General features: G+C 52.7%; 1 protein-coding gene across 10 annotated transcripts in view; it reads right to left on the bottom strand.

Annotated features, from left to right (window-relative positions):
• The window catches only part of ADARB1 (adenosine deaminase RNA specific B1), a 112,921-nt gene that overhangs the window by 56,693 nt on the left and 31,014 nt on the right, over positions 1-25,214 (bottom strand). For 7 of the 10 annotated variants that reach the window (XM_070466881.1, XM_070466876.1, XM_020875157.2 and 4 more), the window contains exon 2: positions 10,418-10,554. The exons of 2 other annotated variants lie outside the window; for them this stretch is intronic. The gene's annotated coding sequence lies outside the window, so the exon portion shown is untranslated. Of the gene's footprint in view, positions 1-8,529; positions 8,549-10,417; positions 10,555-25,214 lie in introns of those variants that run through there. One more of the 10 variants, XM_070466874.1, reaches the window with a different exon arrangement.

Here is a 25,214-nt window from a genome sequence, read left to right as displayed (position 1 = left end):
ATCTGAACATAAATTTGAAGCTAAACAGAGTTTAACAATTGATAGTCATGATTGGATAGGTATTTTTTCTCTATTGTATATTCTTTAAAATTTATTTATTAATTGAAGGATAATTGCATTACAGAATTTTGTTGTTTTCTGTCAAACATCAACATGAATCAGTCATAGGTATACATATATGTATATTTTTCTTTAAACATTATTTTTTGAAGCATTCTCTAAAATGCTTTAGCTATTACTGATTATTAATAACAGATTAGAACATAAACTTTTTGAAATACAAAGTAAATCTGGCTGGTTCTTCAAAGAAGACACAGCGATTTTGCTCAGTCTAGAGTAGAAAACCTCTAGCCTAGTTGATCTATTTACAAATGATTCCAGGGTTGTCGTTTTTTAACTGGGTATGTGTAGATGAAAGAGCTGATGTGAACATATGTAGGTACAAGGAAGGTTCAGTTCAGTTCAGTTGCTCAGCCATGTCTGACTCTTTGTGACCCGTGGACTGCAGCATGCCAGGCTTCCCTGTCCATCACCAACTCCCAGAGCTTGCTCATACTCATGTCCATTGAGTTGGTGATACCATCCAACCACCTCATCCTCTGTTGTCCCCTTCTCCTCCTGCCTTCAATCTTGCCCAGCAGCAGGGTCTTTTCCAAAGAGACAATTCTTCGCATCAAGTGGCCAAAGTATTGGAGCTTCAGCTTCACCATCAGTCCTTCCAATGAATATTCAGGGTTGAGTTCCTTTAGGATAGATTGGTTTGATCTCTATGCAGTCCAAGGAACTCTCAACAGTCTTCTCCAACACCCCATGACAAAAGCATCAATTCTTTGGCACTCAGCTTTCTTTATAGTCCAACTCTCACATCCATATATGACCACTGGAAAAACCATAGCTTTGACTAGATGGACCTTTGCTGGCAAAGTAATGTCTCTGCTTTTTAATATGCTGCCTAGGTTGGTCACAGCTTTTCTTCCAAGGAGGAAGCATCCTTTAATTTCATGGCTGCAGTCACCAACAGTGATTGTGGAGGCCAAGAAAAGAAAGTCTGTCACAACGAAGGTACAAGAGGACAAAAGTGACCAGATTTGATTACAAACTTCAGCAAGACTGAAGAGGAAGAAACAACTTGAAAAGAGATCAGAGGTGTGAAAGCCGAGACCCGCAGGTGGTGTCTGAGGCATGCAATTCTTGAGCCTGAGGAGCAGACACATGAGGGGCACACTCAGAGCCGTGAGGGGGGAAAACATCTCAGGGTGTGAAGATCCGAATCTGCCACCAAATGGACGCCATGTGCAAGGAGACGGTGATAAAAGGCAACAACGAAAACCCATACCTTTGTCAGCAGTGTCACTGAAATCCGTGACTAGAGAGCACCAAGGGAATCGAGACCAAAGCAGTCTGGTTACTGAGGCCATGAAGCTGGGCTGGAGGGCAGTGGCGGGGAGTCACCCAGTCTCAGAGGGGGTGACCCAGCTCAGGTCCCTCAAGCTGATCACCTACAAAGGTGGGAGCCTAGGAGACCCCGAGTCCCAGGGTGGGGCAGCCCGCAGGCCTCACCCCACCTGCAGGAGGCCCTCAGGAGACGTATCATCCTGGGCGGACGTTCACAGGGAGGTGTGGGAACAGGTCCCTTACTCGTTCTGGCCCGCAGGGATCTCAGCTGGCTGGAGTGTGCCTTCATCCCAAATGTCTAGCACTCTGGGATCTCACAGGCAGAATCTGAGCCACGACTTGGAGGCCCTGGATTATACCATGGATCCCGGCGCCTGCCTGGCCAGACCCGACCCCTCTCCCTCAGATCCTGTCCTGCCGCAAGGTCAGCCTCAGGAAAGCAAGTGAGGGTGGGGACAGGACAACAGAGTGGGCATGGCTTCAACACAGCCGGAGGGCTGCAAGACACGGTTTACGAAAGAGGAATTTTAAACCTTAAGTAGTCACATTATTTCTTCACTTTATGTTGGCAGCTCTTCACTAAAGATCAAACGCACATATACAAATTTTGATTAGTCTTATTAAAATTAGCAATCTGTTACCACACATTTAGAACTTGAGAGTACAGACTGGGGTTTTTTTTTTTCTTTTGCATTTTTTCGTAACTATTGCCTATTTGAAATATTAAGCTAAAATAGTAGAACTACAGAATTATGTTACACATAAATAAGCAAAGCAATACTTTTTTAAAGATGACAACAAATTATGCAACTGTACAAGTCTGTAACAGACTCAATTTATTAGTATAGTTAAACATAAATTATTTGATAAAATTTAATTTATAAATCAGGTCACTCACTAAACTAAACCAGCTGTAAGTATTCCATGCCATTGTCTCCTGGCTCCTTTAAAACGGCTAAAACAAAGCCAGTGAACCGAAACTTTCCTGCAGACTTTTCTACAGGAAGTTGGTATCTGGGTTCAGGATGTAAAACGCTTTTCTCGTTATCTCAGCACGACCCCACAGCGCCACCTACTGTCTGAAGGTGTCTACGTGGGGCTCTGGGCATGCTGGACAGTGCAGTCTGCCCTCTCCACCGCTATGTCCCGGTTCTCCGTCGGTGGCAGGCAATGACACAGACCACCACCAACAGACAAGGCCACTCTGCGATGAGGGTGGATGGGGACATCTGAGCGGGCCAGAGGGCGCCTCTGGGAGGAAGGAGACACGGTGGCGCTGTGCTAAGTGCACACACTGTCAGCACACGTCTAACTGCTCACAGAAAAGTGATTTTTATCACATGTCAACTATATCTCAATAAGGTCAGCTTTAAAAAAATCCCATAAAAAAAGCACAAATTGTATGAGAAAGTCATAGTTCAGTTTGAAATAAAATAGAAGGTATGTAGATTTCAAGAGGAAGGAATGAACGGATTCCAAACACAGAAAGCATCAGTTGGAAAAGACTGGAAAGCACAGTCTCTCTCATCAGGACAGCAGAGGGTGGTGCCACCAGCTCCCACTGCTATGGCTGAAATGTCACACGAGGAGGTCAGGCCAGGAAGCTGGCAAACTGCCCCAAGCACAGAGCTGTGTCAGGGAGGCCAAGATCCAAACTCGGGCTGCAGCCACGTCTCACCACCCGCTCCACCACCCCAGACAACACAAGAATGCAGGAAGAGGGTAACATTGAACAAAAAAGCCACGACCCAATGATAAGGCTAGTTAAGATGCCCTCCATGCCCCCACTCTGACAGCTGCAGCCCCCTTGGGCCCACCAGGCTGCTGGGATCCTCTCCTGTCCCCAGTCCCCTGCTCCGTGCCCACCTCTCCATGCCATCTGCCCGGAAAATATACAAGGTTCAGGAGTCCCCACCCCCATGAAGCCTGCAGCCCCTGCCTGGAGAGCAGGTCGCCTGCCTCTGCCCCGACTCCTGTCACAGCAGCAGCACACACCACTGTCATCACTTGCTTCCTACCCACCGCCAGCCACGTCCATCCCCGGGGCTACAGAGGCCTGAGTGCCACCAGGAGCCAAGAGGCCCACCCTCTCCTCTAAGCAGCTCTGGGCTTTGTTCTTCCAGGATGGGGCCCATGGAGCTCTCATCACCACTGCCAGCTGCCACCTGCCAAACTCCAGGGAGTGACGAGAGACCACATGGAATGTCCCAGCTCATGTTCAAAAGGTGGACCATAAACCCAGCAGCGGTCCACAGGGTCCTGGGCACAGCCAGGGGTGCATTAGTAAGGTGGTCAGGAAACACCAATCTTCTTTTTTTTTTTTTCATTTATTTTTATTAGTTGGAGGCTAATTACTTTACATCATTGCAGTGGTTTTTGTCATACATTGAAATGAATTAGCCATGGATTTACATGTATTCCCCATCCCGGTCTCCCCTCCCACCTCCCTCTCCACCCGGTCCCTCTGGGTCTTTCCAGTGCACCAGGCTGGAAACACCAATCTTCTAGAATTCTCCATGTGCACAGGAGGGGCAGGCGGTCTCATAGATTCAGCCTTTCAAATTTTCGAGTGGTGACTACATAACAAACCCGTCCACAAGAGGGCGATGCTAGTATTTCTAAAAATCCCTCCGTGAGGACACAGGGAAGAACACCAGATTTTCCTGTATTTACAAAGATCGAGCAACAGAGGATGGGATGGTTGGACGGCATCACTGACTCAATGGACATGAATCTGATTAAAACTCCAGGAGATACTGGAGGACAGAGGAAACTGGTGAGCTGTAGTCCGTGAGGTCACAAAGACTTGGACACACTTAGTGACTAAACAATATAAACGAATCTCTTTTCTTTTACACATCAGTCTTAAGTGTCTGGATCGATTATCTGGTATTGAGTCATGACTAGAGCTCTAAACAGCTAGCAGAAAATCACCAATTCTTCTCTAAGAACAACAGATATAACCGCACACAACACTGCAAAGGTAACTGAATTTTTATTTACCAAGTCGTACTTTTGAGGTTGTGCTGGGCTTAGTCGCTCAGTTGTGTCTGACTCTTTGCAGCCCCATGGACTGTAGCCTGCCAGACTCCTCTGTCCATGGGATTCTCCAGGCAAGAAAACTGGAGTGGGTTGCCATGCCATCCTCCAGGGTTATCTTCCCAACCCAGGGATCAAACCCAGGTCTCCTGCATTGCAGGCAGATTATTTACCGTCTGAGCCCCCAGGGAAGCCCACTCGTGAGGTTAACTGTGCACTGTTTTGCCTGCAGCCACCCTCAGCCAGGGATATGCAGAGAAGGAACATGAGGGCCCCTCCTGGGTCCTCTCTGGGATGCTGCCCCTGGGAGAGGTCCCACCCCTGGCCTGCAGGTCCCCCTCACAGCCGATGCTGCCTGGTGGCAACCACGACTGCTTCCAGTAGCATCAGTGGGTGCCGTCTGTCCCACCCACCCTGGTCCCAAGGGCCTCGGTTAGCGCCTGCTCACAGGTGTGAGGCACGTATCTGCTAGATAATGACAGGCTGGGTCCAGGGTGCAAGAGATATTCCTTGAACACTGCTGCAGGTGCTAAGAAGCAGAATTACCAGAGTAACAAACTCCCAATCTCGGGGGCCCTCAACTGCGGCCACAGTCCCTCTGTCCACTGTCTCCATGCCACCCTCCCCTCTGCCTGCCAACATCTGGCAGGTCTGTAGCTTCACTAGACGTTCCCTGCCACCTGAGCCCCATCTGAGGCCTGGAGCTGAGAAAGAAGGGGCCTGGGATATTGAGGGCGGTACCCCCAATTATGCAAGACCAGCCAGGGGATCATAAACCCAGTGCCTGGTCCACACCATCACCCACCAGGAGGGTTGGGGAGGAGGCCAGAGCCGCGGTCAGAGGTGACAGCCTGGGGAGAGTTCTCCCAGCAGGTGGGCTCCAGGTTGGGGGAGAAGATGGAGTTCTTCCCTCCCCCCCAGCTCCAGCCCCTGGTCCACTCACCCCAGCCTCATCCCAACCCCAGGCCCCCCAGCAGTCCAGCTGCAGCACCCTCCACGCACCTGACCACCTAGCAGGCCCCCATCCTTCCCAGCCTGTCTGACGGGCAGTGAGGCGCAGAAGCAGGCCAGCAGTTCCAGAATGAGCTCCTGGCCCTGCTGATGAGCCTGTAAGGCCTCCCTGAGAGTACGCTCACAGCAGCCTCTAACTGTCTCCCCTGCACTGAGCGCTGAGGCCACAGCCGCGGTGACACCCTCAGGGCCTCCTTGGGCACCAGGAGTGCCAGGCAGCAGCAAGGGGGGGAGGGTGAGCAGAGTAGGGTTCCCCAGGAACCAGCCTCTCCACTCTGGCTTCAAGTCCACATGCGCAGCCTCAGTCAAGGGCCGCTGCTAGGGTCTCAGGCTTTAGGTTGCACATATCTTGGGACAGACCCCAGAAGTAGAACGCCAGACCCACCTGGGGCCCAGGTGCCCACCTTGGGGATGGTTCTGGGAGGATCCCCAGGTGGCTTTCAGGCTGGTGCTGGGCCAACCTCCAGACATGCTGGGTTTCGCTGCCAGTGGGCACTGCTGCATATGTCCACTGGCCAACCCTATTTCATTTCTGGTGCCAAACCTGTGCAAGCTTTCTTGCCCTTTTCTCCCCATTTTCTTGTCCATATTGGTTTGTAGGGACCCATATGCATTATGCGCTTGAGAGACCATGCAGGCCTCTGCCTGCCTGGTACACACCAATCAGATATACATCCTGCGAGGCACAGACCTATGTCAGATGCATACCTCAGCCAGGTGCAGGAGCAGTAAATTCTTCCCCAGTTAGCGGGTGTTGGCACCACATTTCATTCCACACCTTGCTTCTCCCTCCCCCTTGATGGTGGCAGAGCTGCAGACTTGATGGGCCTGCTGCCACAGGAGGCATGGGGAAGGGATGTGTAGATATGATGAAGGCCCTGAATCAGCTGGCTGAGTTAGCGTAAAGGGGACCTCCCTGGGTGGGCTCATCCAATTAGGGTGGAGGAAAGAAATCCGAATGGGAGGCAGCAGAAGAGGCTCCCTCCCCCTCCCCGTGTCCAGGGGTTGGGGCCAAAGGCCTGCATCCTGCAACCACAAGTAACTCGGTGGGCTGGGTAGGGCCCTTGGGCCTCTAAACTCTGGACCAGGTGACAGTGGGAGCAAGGAATCTGGCCCTGACCCTGAGATGGCTGGAGGACACTTGCTGCAGTTTATTTCACAGTGACAAGAAGTTAGTCCATGGGCATGCTGACCACCGATGCTTCCAAGGATAGAACTGGGTTCACACTCCGCACTGAGCCAGCGGGTGACCTCTGAAGGCTGGGGAAGTGTGGCTGGCCTGACGCTGGCCACGCCAACTGCACCAACCACAACCACCGCGCCCACCACGCCCACGACGCTGGCCACGCCCACCACACCAGCCGCGCCCACGCCCTGGGCTAGCGCGCCTCCTCCAAGTGGCCTGGGGAAGCAGGCCCTCACCGCCCCACGGGGCAGGACACAAGCTTCCCAATGAGTGATGACTGGATCACCAAGGTTCACATGCAGAAGCCTCCAGAAGAGCACGGTCCCCAGCAGGATCCGTTTCCCGCTCGGCCTCCTGGTTCCAGAGCAGAAGAGCGAACACTGGCAGGCCTGAGCTAGGCGGACCGCGGTTCCCTGGGCAGCACTGGGGTCCCACAGGGCCAGTCTCTGCCCCTGGCTGCCCGAGACCCGTGACCTCACAAACAGGGGCGCTTCTGCCTGGACGCCCCTTGTTGAGCTGATGCTGATGAGTCAGGCAGGCCACGCAAGGACACCTTCTCGGCAGCAGTGACTCATGCCAGAAGCACACTGAGACACTCTTCATTCTCAGCCAAACTTTTCTTTAGTTCACTGACCTTCAGAAGTGTTTGTAAACTGAAGTGTCATCTGCGTTAAACAGATTCTGTTAGCCAATAAATCACAGTAAGGGGGAAAAGTCAAGTTTCTACCCCAACATGTAAGGATTCAGCCACCTGCCTAAGCACTAAGCCCTCGCAGCACTGCCTCCCACTCCCCCCATTGCTGGTGTTAGTTAGGAGCACCTGGGGTCACCTGCACCTGCCAGGGCCTGCCTGATGCCCAGGAGACCCCTCCCAGGCCCACAGCTGCCCCGGCTTTCAGAACACCCAGCAGGCCTGTGAGGATCTGGAGACCACCCTGTCCCCGACAGACCCTCCTTGCCACTTTCTTCTCTCTGCCAAGGCTCCTGTCAGCGGTAGCCACGTGTGCACGTGGTCTGGTCGTCACAGGGCTGGGGCGCTCGGGCACCATATGGGGAGAGGGAATGTGTGAGACAAGCACGACCGTCCTAGAAATAACTGTCCCGTCTGAAGGACTGACATGCAGGTGACAAAGAGATTCATGGGGACACAGGCCCAGGCCTGGTACAACACGGTCACAACTTCCCACACACCCAGCAGTCCAGAGTGTAACCCCGTGTGAAGGCAGAGAGGACCACAGCCTACTGCTCTGAGAGCCAGTCCGTGAGCTGAGGGCCGTCCCGCTCGGGTTAGCCCCACAGTCCCACGTCCCCATCGTGGCACCCGCAGCTCTGTGTCTGCAGGTGTATGCGTAGCACAGGGTGGTCACAGGTCTGCGTGAGAGCTATTGCATTGTGCACCCTCAATTTCTCTTTTACTACAGGTGGATGTGGTCATAATTACAATGATTTCACTTCAGAATTAGAAGGGGAGTCTATACGTATTTGTCATAAGCAGACTGCGGGGACTGGTGGCAATGAGACACTGAGGAAAGCCTCAGCGTCTGAGCAGAGCCAGGCCTCCCTGGGACCCCTTCAGATTAACTCCCTGAGGGAGCGTAAGGGCTTCCCAGCTGGCACTAGTGGTAAAGAGCCCACCTGCCAATGTAGGAGATGTAAGAGACTCAGCTCGATCCCTGGGTTGGGAAGATCCCCTAGAGGAGGGCATGGCAACCCACTCCAGTGTTCTTGCCTGGAGAATCCCATGGACAGAGGAGCCTGACAGGCTACAGTCCATAGGGTCGCCAAGAATCAGACACGACTGAAGCAACTTGGCTTGCACAGCACGCACGGGGCCTTAAATTCTGCAGGGGCTCCACAGCCCGAGCTCAAGAGGCTCCAGCCTCGGAAGGTGTTCTCACCTGTGAGACACAGGAAGCAACTTCAGCCTGTTTAAGGAGCAAGAGAAGTGGAAGCAGGGACTGGCCTGGAGCTAAAAATACAGGCTGCCTGCAGTGCTCCCGCCAGACGGCAAATGAGGCTACTGATCAGGAGCGCGGCAGCCAAGAGATACTTTATCCAGCCAGAAACTTGCGTGCTTTTTTCTTTTTCAAATCACTGTGAAAAAAAAGATTAATACACGGGATTACGGTTGCTAGAATTAGCTCTCATTTTATGAAACAAATGCAAAGTGTCTACTCTGCAGGTCCCACCTATCAGCACAGACTCAGCAGCAGCAGACCTGATTCCTGACACTGGGTGTCTGACCATTCCTGTCCTCCGTTCTGCTTCAGATGCCGCCTTCTGTCTTGCTTTTTTTTTCTGTGCCTTCAGGGACAACTGCCGTGTGCACAGGATCAACAACAATTCGCTTCTTCAGTGCATGCTTACGTCACATTAAAAAACACTTTCTAACTCACTTCAACAGCATAATTAAAGCGATAGTTTACATCACATGATAACTGTCTCTGTGGTTTAGCTATGAAAGCACCTGTTTAGCAAACAGGAGACCTTGGGTTTGAATCCCAGACGGGCCTAAGAGGGCAATGTTTTGGGGGCTTCCCTGATGGCGCAGTGGTAAAGAATCCACCTTCCAATGCAGGAGATGCAGGTTCAATCCCTGGGTCGGGAAGATCCCCTAGAGAAGGAAATAGCAACCCACTCCAGTATTCTTGACTGGGAAGTCTCATGGACAGAGGAGCCTGGTGACCCACAGTCCACGGGGTCGTAAAGAGTCAGACACGACTGGACAACTAAATAACAAGAACGTTACATCTACAGCACCCTGCATGTAGGTGGCCATAAATCACAGCTCACTTGCAGTGCTAATGCATGGTCTCACTCTGGGCTTTTTACCATCTCCCAATCAACTCTGGCTACAGAGAAACTGATTTAAGATCACTAATTGAGCTAAAAGATGAGTTGTGGTTACAAATACAACTCCGTCCCACTGGCACAAGCAGTGGTAAAAGTAATCATGGTTTTTCCCTCTCCATATACTTGCTGGCTATGTACAAAAAAGAAAAAGAGAAAGAAAGCACCAGTTGAAGATTAGACAAAACCCCTTTTAAAGGTTTCCCTGGGAACCAGGGACCTGACGTTCCTGAGGTCTACGGACACAGAAACGACAGGTGGGGTCTTCCAGGTACAATCCCAGGGCCCTGTGGTCAGGCAGGGCACATCTCCCGCCCCTAACCGACCCCACGGGCTCCACGCCCACCACGGCCCAGAGGGGGCTGTGTCCTGGCTGACACGCCTCAGCCCCCGGGAGGGAGTGGACGAGAGAGTGGACGAACGCAGAACGCCCTCTTTCTGCACGCAGCAGCCTCTGGCAGCCACTTCCTATAATACTTCTTCCCCAGGAAAAAAACCTCCAAAGTTCAGCGTTCGACCTTCCTGACTCAGTCACTCTGCCGGCCACAAACTAACCTTACGTCATACGAACGACCGGGATTTTGACAGTCGTCTCAGCTTCCCTCAAAAGCAGACGCTGCATCATGTAATAGTCACCAACAATAAGTACCGAAGAAATGTTCTTTTAATTACCTCAAAGAAAATAATCTGCGGTGAAGGCTTTACGGCGAGTCCCTGGTAGTGCCCAGCCCTGTGCCACCCGCGGCGGCCACTGGGGGGCAGCAGAGCATGCGCTGAGGCTGCAGGGACAGCAACGTCCGACTGTCTGTAGGAAGCTCCTAACAAAATGTGTTTTAAACAGCCAGCCAAAAGGCTTAATTAATGAGTTTACGTGGGGCCAGAGGCAATTTTTTTATGAGTCAAAAGTCAGCAGAGGTTTACAGGTTCCACTCTTACCGTGAATCCCACGTGTTCCTGTGCCTCCTGGGCCCTGCGGAGCGGGTGGAGCTGAGATGATCCGAGCGTGGCGCCCGCTCGGCGAGCTTCCTTTAGGCCCTTGTCCAGCTCTCCATGCCGACCGGAAAGCCTTCCCCCTGTAACAGACGGTTCCCGTGCTTCATGTTAACTTCAACCCAACAATAAATCTTTTCCACCATCACAGACGTCAAAGTGAAAAAGTGAAGGCACTCAGTCACGTCCGGCTCGTTGAGACCCCGTGAACTGTAGCCCACCAGGCCCCTCCGTCCACGGGATTTCTCAGGCAAGAATACTGGAGTGGGTTGCCATTTCCTTCTCCAGGGGATCCTCCCGACCGAACCCGGGTCTCCTGCATTGCAGGCAGACGCTTTAACCTCTGAGCCACCAGGGAAGCCAACTCCATAACACATCCTGCTCATGAAAAGTCCTCTTCCAGGGAACTGATCCTGCAGGCTGCACAGCACTGCCCCAAAAAAACCAGTCCTCTCTTGAATATGGGGGCTTCCCTGGTAGCTCAGTGGTAAAGAATCTGCCTGCAAATGCAGAAGACGCAGGTTCAATCCTTGGGTCGGGAAGAACCCCTGAAGAAGAAATGGCAACGCACTCCAGTATTCTTGCCTGAAGAATTCCATGAACAGGGGAGCCTGGTGGACTACAGTCCATGGGATCACAAAGAGTCAGACACAACTGAGCGACTGAACAACAACTCCTAGATATGTTTCACTTACTTCTAATGTGTTCTTAATTTTTAAAGCCGATATCCCATGATCACTTCCACCTTGCCACAACACGCAGGTGCACACATGACATACACTATTAGATCTCCACTCGCCAACAGGCCAGTGCAAACAAGCACCAACCCACACGCTAAGGAATGAGACCTCGGGCAGAGTCCTGTCCAGACCCATCTTCTGAGAAAGCAGACACCACCTGTGCAGGCCTGTGCACACGCGTGTGAGTCCAGACAGACCCGGAGTTGCAGGCTTGGCATCCCCCCCACCCCTCCCCACCCGGGTCACCACTGACAGCCATCCCTGTGTCTGGAGCGGAGCCTGGGAAACAACTCTCCAGATCACTTCCTCCCAACCAGCGGGGCGATGGAACCTGCTGACATACCTATGAGACCTGACAATGGAGAGCCTGTATTTTCTTTCTGAAAAACAAGCTGATATCCAAACGACACCTGCTTCTCCAGTGCAGACCTCCTGGCCCACGTCTGCGGGGAGAGCGGTGGGTCTCAGAGGGGCAGTGGCAAGACCAAGGCGGACAGTGCATCTGACCGCGGTGTGGCCAACCTGTGCACACCCCCATCCCCAGCCATCAGGACCCTCCCTCTGCATAGCCACAGCTGCAGGTCCGCAGGCTCTGACACACCTCTCTGCTGTGACGGGCTCAGATGCCCCTAGAACGTGTGCCAGTGGGTGTCTGTGAGGACAGGGCACACGGCATCCCCATCTCCTTTGGCGGCATCTCCAGGTGTGACGGGCTTTCACTGCAGAGCCCCGCAGGCCTGGGGTTACGGTCACAGCCATCTTGTCCAGCACAGAGGTTCTGAGCCGAGTGCCCAGAGCCGTTCACAGCGTCACCCACCCATCATCACCCAGCTGCAGGAGGTGCCAGCCATGTCACTCACGAAGCCTCCTCGGGCAGGACACTAAGAACCAATGAACCCAGGCATCAGCCTAAACGATGGCCCCCAACACATGGCCAACCTCCAGATATTTGGGCCAGCCCAGCTGAGGTTCCCATCACTGTGGAGCACAGACAGGCCATCCACACACACCCCGCAAATCCCTGACCCATGAAGACACAAGCAGAACAACACTGTGGCTGTTCTCTGAAGCTGAGTCTTGGGTGCGTAAGTTAAGCAGCAAGAGACCCACAGAATGGAGCTACTCCAAAAGTCTTGTAAACTTAGGTAAAATGAGCAAATTACAAGAAAAATGCAACTCAACAAAGCTGACTCAGGAAGAAATGGAAAATGTGAGTAGACTACCAACATTAAAGTAGAATCAAGAGAGAAAAAAAAATCACTGTACGAACAACAGTCCACGCCTGGATGGCTCCCCCAGGAAATTCGCCCAATACTCAGCAGGAACACATCTGCCGAGCGCGAGGAGGAAGGAAGAAGTGTCAGCCAAACTACTCCCAGGGACAGACGTAAACACCCTTGACAAAACGTCAGTGAATGTAGTTCTGACTAATCCTGCATGATCTAGCTGGATTTGTGCTGGGAACACGAGAATGACTGCATGCGTGGAGATCTATTGATGTAATCCTCCGTGCTAATAAACCTAGAGGGCCGTAAGAGGACATCCCATGACCCCACTATAGGCAGCTCAGTAGCAGGCACAGTTGAGCTGGATTCCAAGGGACCCAGGCTTCCGTGCTGATGTAGAGAGAACGGCAAGCACAGTGCTGTTCTGAAACACGGGACGGCGGCCATGTCCACATGGGGAGGGGCCATGGTCAAGGAGGAGCTCTAGGGAGACCGAGACATGTCTGCTTTTACCCTGGGGAGGGCAGAGGACAGACGTGTCATCAGAACCCACTCTCCTGACCCACACGCCTTTGTAGGAGTCACACAGCTTATAACATAGATGTAGGAGAAAATCACAAGGCACAGAAGACACCCGTCCATGGTGCCCACAGCTAGGGAGCACTGTCTGTAACGATGGAGCCCAGCACAGCTGACCCAGGAACGACCCGGGAACGACCCAGTGCTGCAGAACTACTACTGACAGAAAGGTGACCCATTCACACCCAAGCTGGGCCAGGGCCAGCAGCACCTGCCACACTGTGAACCAGACGAGACCAGTGACGAGACCACCTGCAGCAGCAAAGAGAGCCGAGGAGCCTGCGTGTCAAGGGTGGCAAGACCCCAAGGAGGGTCAGGAGAGGCAGCTGGAAGGTTCCTGCAAGTGGAAGTGCAAGTGTTAGTCGCTCAGTTGTGTCTGACTCTGTGACCCCATGGACTGTAGCCCGCCAGGCTCCTCTGTCCATGGGATTCTCCAGGCAGCAATACTGGAGTGGGCTGCCATTCCCTTCTCCAGGGGTTCTTCCTGGGATCCAAACCTGGGTTCAAACCTGGGTTTCCTGCCCTGTAGGCAGATTCTTTACCATCTGAACCATCAGGGAGGTTTCCTATTTCTTGCAAAAGAGAAGGAGAGAGGCTCTGTGGGAGAAGCGAGAGGCGCGCAGGGAGCCAGGCTGCAGGGAGAGGAGGCCAGCTGATGGCGCAGGCTCAGGGGCCAGAACCCTGCCCGGCTCGATACACCCGGTGCGCCACAGGAGAAGGGCAGGGCCTGGGCACCCTAAAACTCCGGAAGGGGTGGAGAGGGTGGGACACGGAGGAGCCTTGTCAGCTGGAGGCTCCATGGTCTCCGGTCCCTGACACACCCAGGCACCACCACCACTGCCTCCCGGAGTCCTCACCTGCTGGCTGCGCCTGGCTCAGGACACCCTCCTGACAGCAGTGTGACCACTCATTAGTCAGGCTGCAAGGGTTTCCGCAGGGCGTCACCTGTATCTGCTGACAAAAGGAGCTCAGATGCCACAGCAATGCTGGTGAAACAGGGTCAGGTGGGGCTGCGCTCGTGGGCACTAACCGCAAACACAGAACCAGTCCCGTGACATGAACGCGTCGCTCGGCACCTGATGGACTGCTGTGCCCTTGGAAACCTTGCTGATGGAATGGAGCTCTCGGATTTCCTTGAAAAGTGGTATTTATCGTTACAATTTTACTAGACTCTGAAAATTAAGGCTTCACTCTGCCCCCAAATAAGTATCTCACATTCTACCTTGCAGATGCGTAGCACCATTCATAAGTGTGCAGATACCCACTCAGTATTCTTGGGCTTCCCTCGTGGCTCAAGCTGGAAAAGAATCTGCCTGCAATGCGGGAGACCTGGGTTTGATCCCTGGGTTGGGAAGATCTGGAAAAGGGAAAGGCCACCCACTCCAGTATTCTGGCCTGGAGAATTCCATAGACTGCATGAGGTCGCAAAGAGTCGGACACGACTGAGCAACTTTCACTCACTCACTCTGCCCCTACATTCTACCTTGTGGGTATGTAGCATCGTTCGTGAGTATGCAGTTACACAAACCAGATTCCCTGATATTAGAGATGCCGACTATCCAAGATACAAGGCTTCACAGGCTCAAGGCAGGGGACAGAGAATGGTCAGCAGAGGGATGCTGACACACAGGGGTACTTGTGCATCACTGGTACCACCACTGCTTCAAGTGCTTAACTAGTCCTGCGATCGTCCATCAAAGGAGGGTCAGCCAGGGGCACCGGGAGGAGGAGCTGCGGGGGCTGGTACTGGAGGAGGGGTCGCGGGGAGGGGGGGGCCCATGAGTCACCGAGCAGGCAGGGAGGGCACTGGGAGGGTCCTCGGGCAAGGCAGCAGGAGGAGGGGCTTGGGGGGTACCAGGAGGTGGGAACATGGAGGGGCACCAGAAGAGGGGCCGCAGGGGGGACCCCCAAGTCACTGGGTCAGGAAGGGCCCCCTGAGTCACTGAGCCAGGCAGGGGGTGCGGACACCCCTCAGCTGAGGCTGAGACGGAAAGCAGGAGGAGCCCCTCCAGATGCCTTTGGTAGAGGAGAGGCTCTCAGCAGAAGCTGGTGTGAGAACAAGGAATCTGGGCTGTGTTTTCTGAAAGATCAGGCTGATAGCTCTGTGGGCAATGCCAGGGGTGAGGCCGGGACAGCTGGGGGGCAGAGGGATGACAAGAGATGGAAATGTCAGGCTTCCTATTGGGAGGCTCAGTGGACGGGCCTTGGAGACGAGGCCTGTGGATGGAGGAGTGAATCAAAGCCGAGTGACTTTGAGGATCCTCACTCCGAGGATCCTGGGTCCACCCAGAGGGCAGAGCGGCTCTTCAACAACTAGCATGAGAAAATGCAAAGGAAGTTCTAGAAGACAAGTGTCTTCAACTGTTCTGAACTAGGGAAACCTCTGAGCATTGATATTTCAGCTCCGATATGACAAAAGCTTCCCTGGCTAAGATTTCAGAAGAATCAAGTGGATCCTGGTATGCGACCACTGTGGAGAAAAGCAGTAGCTTCATACGGTAAAACTACAACAAACACTTAATATAAAAACGTCCCGAGGAAGGGGACACCCAAGGAAGGGAAGTTGTGGGGGGGCCCTCACTCCCTCTGGGAAGTCTATGAAGAAAGACTTGCCCGAGGAAATGATTCTCTAGTCCAGAGGCCTTGGTTTGATTTCATCTCTTTTTGTATTACTTACACTCCCACTTGGAACTCCCCGACAGTTCAGTGGTTAGGACTCGGCGCTTCCACTGCCAGGATCCAGGTTCAAACCCTGGTTTGGGATCTAAGACCCTGCACGCTGAGGAAATGCTCCGCACTGTGCATTTATTCCGCGACATCCGAGAACCACCCTCGTCAATGCTCCCAAGCAGGGCCCACTCCAGTCTGAGCCAGCGGGGACGGGGTCCAGGAGAGGGCACTGGATCTACCTGGTCCTGAAGGCTCAGCCAGATACAGGTTCTCACGTGACCGTGGGACCGCCCAGCAGGGCCCCAATTTACCCGCCTTTTATTCCCCCTGCATTTGGGGCTTAATAGCCCCAGTCAAAGTGGACTTTATTCTACTCAGTAAATTAAATCTACCCCACCTTCTGAGCAAGCAAGATACTGTCCTTCCCCTCAGAAGAAAGATTCCTTTGGGATGAAGCACTGACAGTTGCAACAACATGCTGGGTCTCTGAGTCATCGCGCCAAGTGAGATGAGCCAGACAGAGAGGGCCGTGTGGCCTGGTCCGTCCACGTGAACCAGAGCTGCAAAGGATCCACCGCGACAGGACCGGGCAGGGAGGGGGCGTTCACCACCTTCACAGGGCGATGCCCCCTGGGGCTCAACACAGCCAGCTGCACCCGTTACAACACGTGCAGGGTCCAGGCATACGTCAACTGCACCCCAAAAAAGCTGCGGTTAAAAAAAGACTACTTTGTTCTGTACTTTAAAACCCCACTTATTTTTTGAAATGAACTGGTGAACATTATTGGAAATATTTTTATGACCTGAAGGAAACGTTATTTTGTTTTTCAAACTTTCAACAATCAAATGCTTCATGGGCAATTAAAGCATGCTGAAAATATTAAAACAATTCATTAAGTAGGTGGGAGGCTGCTCCCTGTCTGTATATATTTTATTGTTTTATGATCATTTTTAGAGAAACCCAATGTTCCCAACACTAGGAATAAGCCCTGCATCTCCACTGGAAGACAGCAGAGATGGAGTGGAAGAGAAGGAGCCAGACAGAGACCCAGAGAGGGAAAGACACACAGAGAGAGACACACACATAAAGAGAAGGAGAGGCACACAGAGGGAAGAGCAGAGAGACAGCGAGAGAGGGCCAGAGATGCAGGCGGGAAGAGAGCGAGCTGTCACCCAGCGCCCAGGGCCCTGGGCAGGGCAGGGCAGGCCTCCCCTGCCTCTCCTGCACTCGGGCCCAGGACAAGCGATGCTGACACGGGCTGCAGGCAGCACCGGCATCACCAGCCCAGAGCAGGAGTGACTCCATCCTGGGCACAGGGCAGAGGCCTGGTCAGCAGAACGGCAAGTGCAGCAGATGGGGAGGGACAGGTGTTCTGAGCCCGCCCCGTCCTCAGGCCCTGCTCCCTTCGGGACAAATCAGCGAGACTAGTGGGTGAGCAGAGGAGGTGTCTTTGGCAAGGGGAGCCCAAAGGCATGCTGGCCTAGAGTGGAGCCTCGCACCCCATCACAGCCGACAAACAACAGGACCCAGAGTAGCAGGCGAGGGGGGCCAGCCCCAGAGGATGTCCGCCTGTCCCTAGGCTGCAGCCGCTGCCCAGAGACCCCAGGAAACCCACAAGACAGGTCGTGCCACTCCCCCAAGAATCCCGCACTGGATCCTGAACAGAGCAACTGGAGGAAACAAAATGCTCTCCAGACTGAAATGCACAAGCCAAGCGTGGAAGGCAGAGTGACAGGAAGGATTAACACGCAGAGCAGAACTCAGGAAGCAGCCTGTGACTGAAAGAAAGAACAGGGCTCTGAGACCCGCACAGACCAGAGCGGAGGGAGTGCAGGGATCCACCATTCACTGCAAGGTCTAAAAATACCAATAATGCGGAAACTGCCCTAAGGACGCATGTCCCGGAGTGACAACAGTGCCAACTTCCACAGTCACATCCCTGTGTTACATAAACCTGGGCCAGCCATCCACCTCTTGGATCCGATTCATGTGTCAAACTAACACATTCTTAGAAGCTCTTAATTAAAGCCCAAACAAATGTGATCTTTGTATTTCTTAAGTAATGTTATAATTTTAAAAGCCATCAGTAAGGTTACGTATCAAATACTGAAAATTAATATATCCTATTATCCATTGCAGGAAGATGAGCTGTCTAGACAGGAAAAACCTTTAATCATTTCTGATAGAAAGTTCTCAAATCTGTCTCCCTGCTCTTACATAAGGTGAACTAAATATAAGTTTTTAACCAGAAAATGGTCTTTGGTTAGGGATCAGAGAGGAGAAGGGGGCAGGTCCCTAGAAGCAGGCAATAGCCAGCTGGTTGCGGGGCTGCGGGATCAGCCCAGTCACTCCCAATGAATAAATGAAGCTATTAAAAACTATGAGCTTAGACCCCAGAGAGTCTGGGGCCAGGCGGGGTGGGGGTGGCGAGACCCCCACCAGCAAGAGACACGGGCAGTAGCCCCTCCACAGTGAGGAAAGCCGAGAGGGCTAGACTGGTGCCTGGGGCCTGCGGCAACCAGGCGCAGCAGTCAGCTCAGGAGGAGGAGGTGAGGTAGAGGACAGGGAGGATAGAGATGAGGCAGGCAGCCTGAGGGCGTCCCAGACCCTCAGAGGAGGGAAGAGGACACACTTCCCAGTGCTCCTAACGGCCGCCATGACCTTGGCCGGAAGCCTCTCGAGGACACAGGTTACAAGAATTAAAACCTAGTGGCCGACTTCTCTTACAAACAGACACACAGAAACCGTAACAAAAATACAAGAGAATTCAAACCCCAGCACGTGTGCCAATATATCACCACCAGCTCCTTGTGTTCATACTGAGCGGGCACGGTGGACTGGATCTGAAAACAAATCCATACCCTCGTCACCAGCAACCAGACTCCCCAGTGATCCCACGGGGGTTCTCCCGACTGCACCAGTGTGGTGAGCCTGGGGCTCTTCCCCAAAATGTGGAAAAGAACCAAAAACAGGGCAAGGGAAATAAAGAAGCCAAGAGCACGAAAGTCGGCATCCCTGCTAATCACAAAGATGAAGACCAAGCCCACAGAGGTCTCCCCAGCCCCGTCCTTCCTCTGGGAGGAGGAGGGCCGCGGGGCTCGGCATCTTCAGAAGACGCTGGTCCTCCGCCAGGAAGTCGTGAGAGAGCCGCAGGCTGAGGCAGGAGGGGCCAGTGCCTGTGGGGCATCTGTCCTTTGCTTCCATGCATGATGCCCCCCGCCCGGTGGGTGCTGGGCAGAGGGAAACAGTGGCCCCACATCTTATCTAGAGGAAGGGTGCACCGAAGGGTCCTCAAGTCTGTGGAAACATAAAATTAGACACACAATGGGGTGTGTGTGTGTGTGTGTGTGTCCAGACACACCTTCCTAGGACATGTGAACAGAGCTGCAGTCAGACGTCCCGAGACCCTCTGGCCTGCACCCTGCTTCAGGTCACCCTGCTGGGGCTGACCTCGCACCCAGTCTCTTCTTTTTGCTTTTTAATGATCTTCAGCCTTTCCTTTGCTCGTTTGCTCATTTACCTGGGGGTCGTCGTGCTGCACATGGGCTCTCCAGCCGTGGCAAGCGGGAGCTACTCTCTGTTGCCCTGCGTGGACTTCTCGCTGTGGCGGCTTCTCCTGTGGGGCAATGGGCTGTAGGCGTGTGGGCTCCGTGGGCCTCAGCAGTTACTGCACGTGGGCTCAGGAGTCTGCTGCGTGGGCTTAGTTGCCCTGGGGCATGTGGGATCTTCCCAGAGAAGGAATCGAACCTGTGTCCCCTGCACCAGCAGGCAGAGTCTTATCCACTGTACCACCAGGGCAGCCCCACTCCTCTCTTTGGCACTTAACCGACAAGATGTTACAGCCTCTTGTTTTGGTATAACTATCAATCAATGGTAACCTACAAAGTGAATTATTAAGGAGAACTAAAAGTTGTAATTCATAACCCAAACCTGGGGTGTTCTCGAGTTTGCAGAGGGCCATGCACCCCCAAGTTCAGAAAGAACGGTTCTTTATCAATGATGGCTTTAATTTATCATGGACTTCAATGGCTACTATTGTGTTTTTTTTTTATGTCATTATAACATCAGCTTTGCTTTATCATTTCATATTAGTTTAACATGGACTATTTGGGTACACAGGGAGGAAATATGGTCCGTTTTCCCAGACCATAATTTTTCAATAACTAAACTTATCAGTATCATAAATGATCTTCAACTTTATGGCAAAACAGGTGTATAGAGCCCCTCTGAATTGTGATGCGGTAGAGACGTTTATCAGGAAACCATGTGCTGACTCTGAGTCTGTGAAATTTAACTAACTTGCAACACACTATCTAGGTAAATGTAACAATATTATCCAGCTATTTTTAAGTTTATGGGGCAGGCTTACATAATACAAAATGACAAGTATATGCTGCTGACAAATTTACTGGAACTGGCTCATTTAATTTCTTTCCAATTCTCTGATAATGCTGGGCAGTTCTTCCAGTGGAAAGAAAGAACCCCGACTGTTGGAGATGTTCAAGGTACAGAACCCTGCTGCTCACAGTGATCTAAAAGGCTTTTAATTGAAAACAGTGATAAAGTCCACACCTTCCTTCCTTCCTTCCCAAGGCCCTGTCAAAGGGTCAGAAAACGTACATTCTGGAGGTGAATGAGCCGAAATAGCGCTGAAAATTCACCAAGGGGGCTCAGCAGTGGAGGAAGCTGGGACGGGCGATCATGGCAGAAGGCAGGTGGATCCAGGCTGACTCATGTAGGTGGAAGGAGCCATGTGCAGGACGGCAGGGCAGGGGTTCCAAGAGCAAGGAGCCAAGAGCAGGACTTGAGAATGACTGTTGAAAGACAGGCCAAGAGTCTGAAGGGGGCCCAAGCACGGGCCTGGAGGAGAAGCAGAGGGGAGCAAAGGGCAGTCCTCAGTCAGATGAGCAGCACTCAAGGCCACGCAGGGACATGAGGGGAGAGCAGGAGATCTACCTGCAGAGGAACGAGCATCGCTGTCCTGACTTCCCATCAGCGACACCAGACCCTGGAAGATACTAGAGAATACTTGCCAAGTTCCAAAGGAAAGTGACATGGACCAAGAATTCTAGACCCAGCCAATTATCGATCGAGTTCAGGAACAAAAAAACCCACATGTTTGAAGACTGTGTGCAGGAACCCAGGAAGTCTCTCAGCTGTGCATTCTATAAGGAAGTGGATGAAGGAGGCGCGCCAGCAAAAGAGAAATGGAATCTAAGAAATGAACATCATGGGGTATGAGGACCCACAGCAGCTGGAGCAGCCAGAGGCAATACGGAAGCCCCACAGGAAGGCAGGAGGTGCCGTCTGAATGTCCTCTTTGCTGGGCAGGAGCTCTGATTCGGAACTGCATTTTCTGCTACTTGGCTCTGCAGTGAAATACATTTATATGATCATAGTACTATACACGCCGCTCTCCTTCTGTTAACGTTCCTGGACTAACACTGTAGAAAAAGCACAGAAAGCCTAAAATAATGGGAGATGAGAAACAGACTACAAATGTTTAGAGCTTAGTCAATATAAAGCTAAAAATGTAACTCGTAAAAGTCAAGCACTGGAGAGGCGCTGCTTGCTGGCTCCGCACAGGAACAGAAGTGAGACCAAGTGATGACGGTCAGGACCAGAAGGATGGGGAAGCAGAGGCGCTGCACGCCGTCAGCTGCTCACCTCGGGGAGCACAGAGGACGGGAGGGGACGGGTGACTCGGTTCCTACCGCATGCTCACAGCACTTTGGGCTTTTAAACAGTTAAACTGCAAGGGCATCCTCATCCATCAGGGCATATTGAATGACTGCAGGGCATCTGCAGGAGAGAAGCATAAGCTCTCCTGGTAAACATGGCAAAATGAGCCCGAAAACAAGGTTGTGAGCACTGTATTAGTTACATAAAATCAGAAGGCTTCTGAAAATATTTTTACCTGTGGAAGCAAACAGATAACAGATAAAATGTATCAGTCCTAAGAGGAGGGAGGACCCTGTGCACTAACATGCCCACAAGGTAATGGAAATGGTATGTTACAACCGTGAAGAGAGTAAGCCAGTATCTAATGGAGAAAGCCCACAGATATGTCATGTATGTGTATATACGTGCTGTATGATGTGTACATAGATCTCAGGGATCCCATGTGCACAACAGGAGTCCCATACATACCACAGAAATGCCACACAGACAACAGAAACCCCACACATGTCACAGGAAGCCCACAGACATGACGAGAGACCCACACCCAGCACAGAAGGAAGTCAGGACTACAAGCACTTTTAGCTGCCCCCTTCCACGTTTCTCCTGCGTGTACACTTGAACACTCACACGCCCCACACACCGGCCGGGAGGGTGCACAGACATCATGGGAAGATGCCAGAGTGCTTGGAGACAGCCTCCCTGGAAACTCAGGCGGGCAGCGGGCACAGCGTCCTGGAGGAGAGTGAGGCCGGGGCAGTGTCCGGGGCTGCTCCTCTTTGCTGCGCCACCGTCCTCAGAGGAAGAGACCCAGACATACAACAGTGCCATCCACTCCACGTGGGACCTGCAGCAAAGTCCTTACTGAATGACACTGTACAGTGAAAACTAAATATAAACCATTTTTCCAGTCGTTGCTGCTAATCTGTAGCACGTGTTGCTCCAATGACACAAGAGACCCACAGAAATACACAGATGAACAGCAGTCTCTCAAATGTGTTTAGGGAAAAATAAAACATGTCCGTATGCAAGAAGACTCAGAGGACACAGACAAATGCTATCAGCACAGCTGCCATCAGGCAGAGGGATCACTCCACCTCCTTCCTCCTAGTTTGCATCCCTGCAGAGTACACAGTTCACAACAATATTTTGTTTCTGAATAAAACATAAAATCTTACTCAAACTCAGCAGTGCGAGGAGTGTTCTGCAGAGACCTCAGCTGAGGCAAAGGACACACGTGGTGGGACAGTGGAGCCAGAGGACACAGACCCTGTCCCGCCAGCCCCGCCCGGACAAGGTGGATCCCAGACTGACCCTACTTGTAAGACAAACCTGGCTCAAAGGAGGACCAGGGGACACACTGACCAACCAGCATCCCTGGAAGCACTCACCACCCCCTGCCCCGTTATCTGCCCTAATGAGCGGGCCAAGTCTCCAAGGTGGAAACGCAGCACAGGCCCCACGTGGTGGCAACCAAGGAGAGATCATTGAGCTAACAGGTGTCTGTCTCCCCAGCTTCTGCCTGTGCAGATGACAAAGCAAGCTCCCTTCTGGACAAGTCCACGTTCCAAACACTAAGTTAGGGGGATGACCTCGCCCCACAGTCCAGGGGACGAGGCCCGGCTCAGGCTCCGCCCGCGACCCTGCGTGTTACACAACAGCATGCAGACCCCACAGGGGCATTCAGAGCAAATGAGTCACCCTGACCTTCCAGCAACCTTGACGACTTCTGCAAGAAGCCTCAGGTTTCATCAACACAAGTAAAGAAAGACATCTCAGTAAACACGTGAAGTTCAAAACCCGAGACTTCAGGAAAAGGGGGAGGGTGCTGAAGCCAGAGGCATGCACGACCAGGAGGTCACCCCTCATCACAACGGGACCCGGGAACGAGAACTCTGGAGAGGGCACCGGCAGGGCAAGGGGTGCCGTGGCGTTCTGAGCTCGCGTGCCGGGTGAACCCTGCCTCCTGTGCGGGGCAGCCCTGGGGGTGGAGGTGGGGAGCCGTGGGCCAGCAGGGCTCCACGCCCAGTGCTCGGCGTCCTGCTCTGTGACAACCTGCTGGGCTGTGTGTCTCCATTCTGTGCGCCTTCCATGCCCGTGATGCCTCTCAACAACAGTTCAAACATGAACTGTTTTAAGTCACTGCTGACTCAGAACAGGTGAGAGAGCAGTAAGAGCACAAGGGTTCCGAGAGAGTCGAGGGCCCTCACCCCCCAGGGGGGCCTCCACAGAGGAACAAGTTCTCGCAGGGCCAGCGGCCATCCTCTCCAGAAGAACCAAACCGGACAGAGATGCATGGCGCGCTTTTATGAGGCGGGACAAGAGTCTGCGCAACGCTTTCCATGAGATTCGTCATGTTCGTTTATTACTTTTAACAATGGCCAAAGATTCATCACCTGTTCAAAACAAAATGAATCCTGCTGGGAGCTAACTAGAAAGGTCAAAGGTGCTATAAATAAATGCTAGCAAGTCCTTAACTGTGAGACTCTCCAAAGGGACAGAGGCTTAAACATATCAGGCTGACCCCTCCCATGGCTAACAGAGAGGGGTTCACGCTCTGAGGAATTAAAATACATTCCTGCCAGTGACTATTATTTAGCTTAATTCCTGTAGGAAAACATAAATAAAAACCAAACAGTAAGCAGATCCTCCGCACACTAGCCTCATCTGGCTCTCTGACAAAACGGCCCTCATGAGTGTCCACCCCATGACCCTCTGCCCTGGGACTCTGCTGGACTGCCTGGAGAAAACAACCACTGCTCGGGGCAGGTCTGTGCTGTTCTCCAACTTGCTGAGAAAGAATTAACAATTACTTCATAGAGTAAACGGATTAACATTTTAAAGTGTGTTTCATGAACGGAAAATGAACATGCTACCCTGAGGTTAATCCCACCACTTTTGGAGCATCTCGTGCTGAAAGTGGCTTCTTGTCAAGGCATAAAATTATGCAGAGAAAAGAATCGCACATTTTCTCCTCAAACTCTGGAAGTGAAAAGGCCAAGTAAAAATAAATACAAAGCAAACTGACTAATCTGGGCTTCTCTCCTCCCTGCGCTGGCTAATAGAGCAGAAAGCTAAAGTTAGAAAGCAAAGCGGTCTGAGCTTTCTGGAGAAAGGCTGAGGATATAAATACACGCTCACATCTGACTCGGGGCTGAGTCGTGACTGCGGAGCAGCCCTGCGCCCGACCCGCACATTTCCATGAGCAGCCGAAGAGGAAACTCCTCACCCCGCGGCTGGCGAGTGGTTGTGCGCCAGGAATGATCCGCTCGCAGAAGGACCCCAAAGGGAATTCTAGGAGTAGATTAACTATGTCTCCCGAAAATCAGATCCAACTGGCTTTTCTATCGTTTCACCTGAAGGCACACTAAGAGCCGCTGCAAACACTGGTTAAACCTCAAACCTGGTGACAAAAAAGGCAGACCAGATGAAAATGCTGAGGCACCCAGCCACTCTTCAGCAAGCAGGGGCCCAGGCCCCTGGAGGCCAGCTGCTGTGACGGGCTGAGAAGGAGCACACGCCAGCTCAGAGGAAGGGGCGCGGAGGGACGCCACTGGCCACAACAGCACTCACACGCAGAAACAGGTGCTTGACACGCCAGCAGGGCCACGACCTCACGTGTGAGCCCACGCAGACAGGCACGCGTGTGCTCGGGCGTGGCTGTGCTGGGACACACACGTGAGCTCAGAGCTATGCCCCCAGGCAGCTGCTGGGTCCCCCTCTGCTCCCTGATCTCTGATGAGAGCAGAGAGCCCAGACCCCCTGTCCCCCTGGCCACTGACACGCCAGAGGGACTTGGGTCCGAGGCACACCCACCCGTGCGCCCACATGTACCACGAGGAGGCACA

This window comes from Odocoileus virginianus, chromosome 4 (genome assembly GCF_023699985.2).
Source record: "Odocoileus virginianus isolate 20LAN1187 ecotype Illinois chromosome 4, Ovbor_1.2, whole genome shotgun sequence".
NCBI lineage: Eukaryota > Metazoa > Chordata > Mammalia > Artiodactyla > Cervidae > Odocoileus > Odocoileus virginianus.
This window is presented reverse-complemented; position numbering and strand designations above follow the sequence as displayed.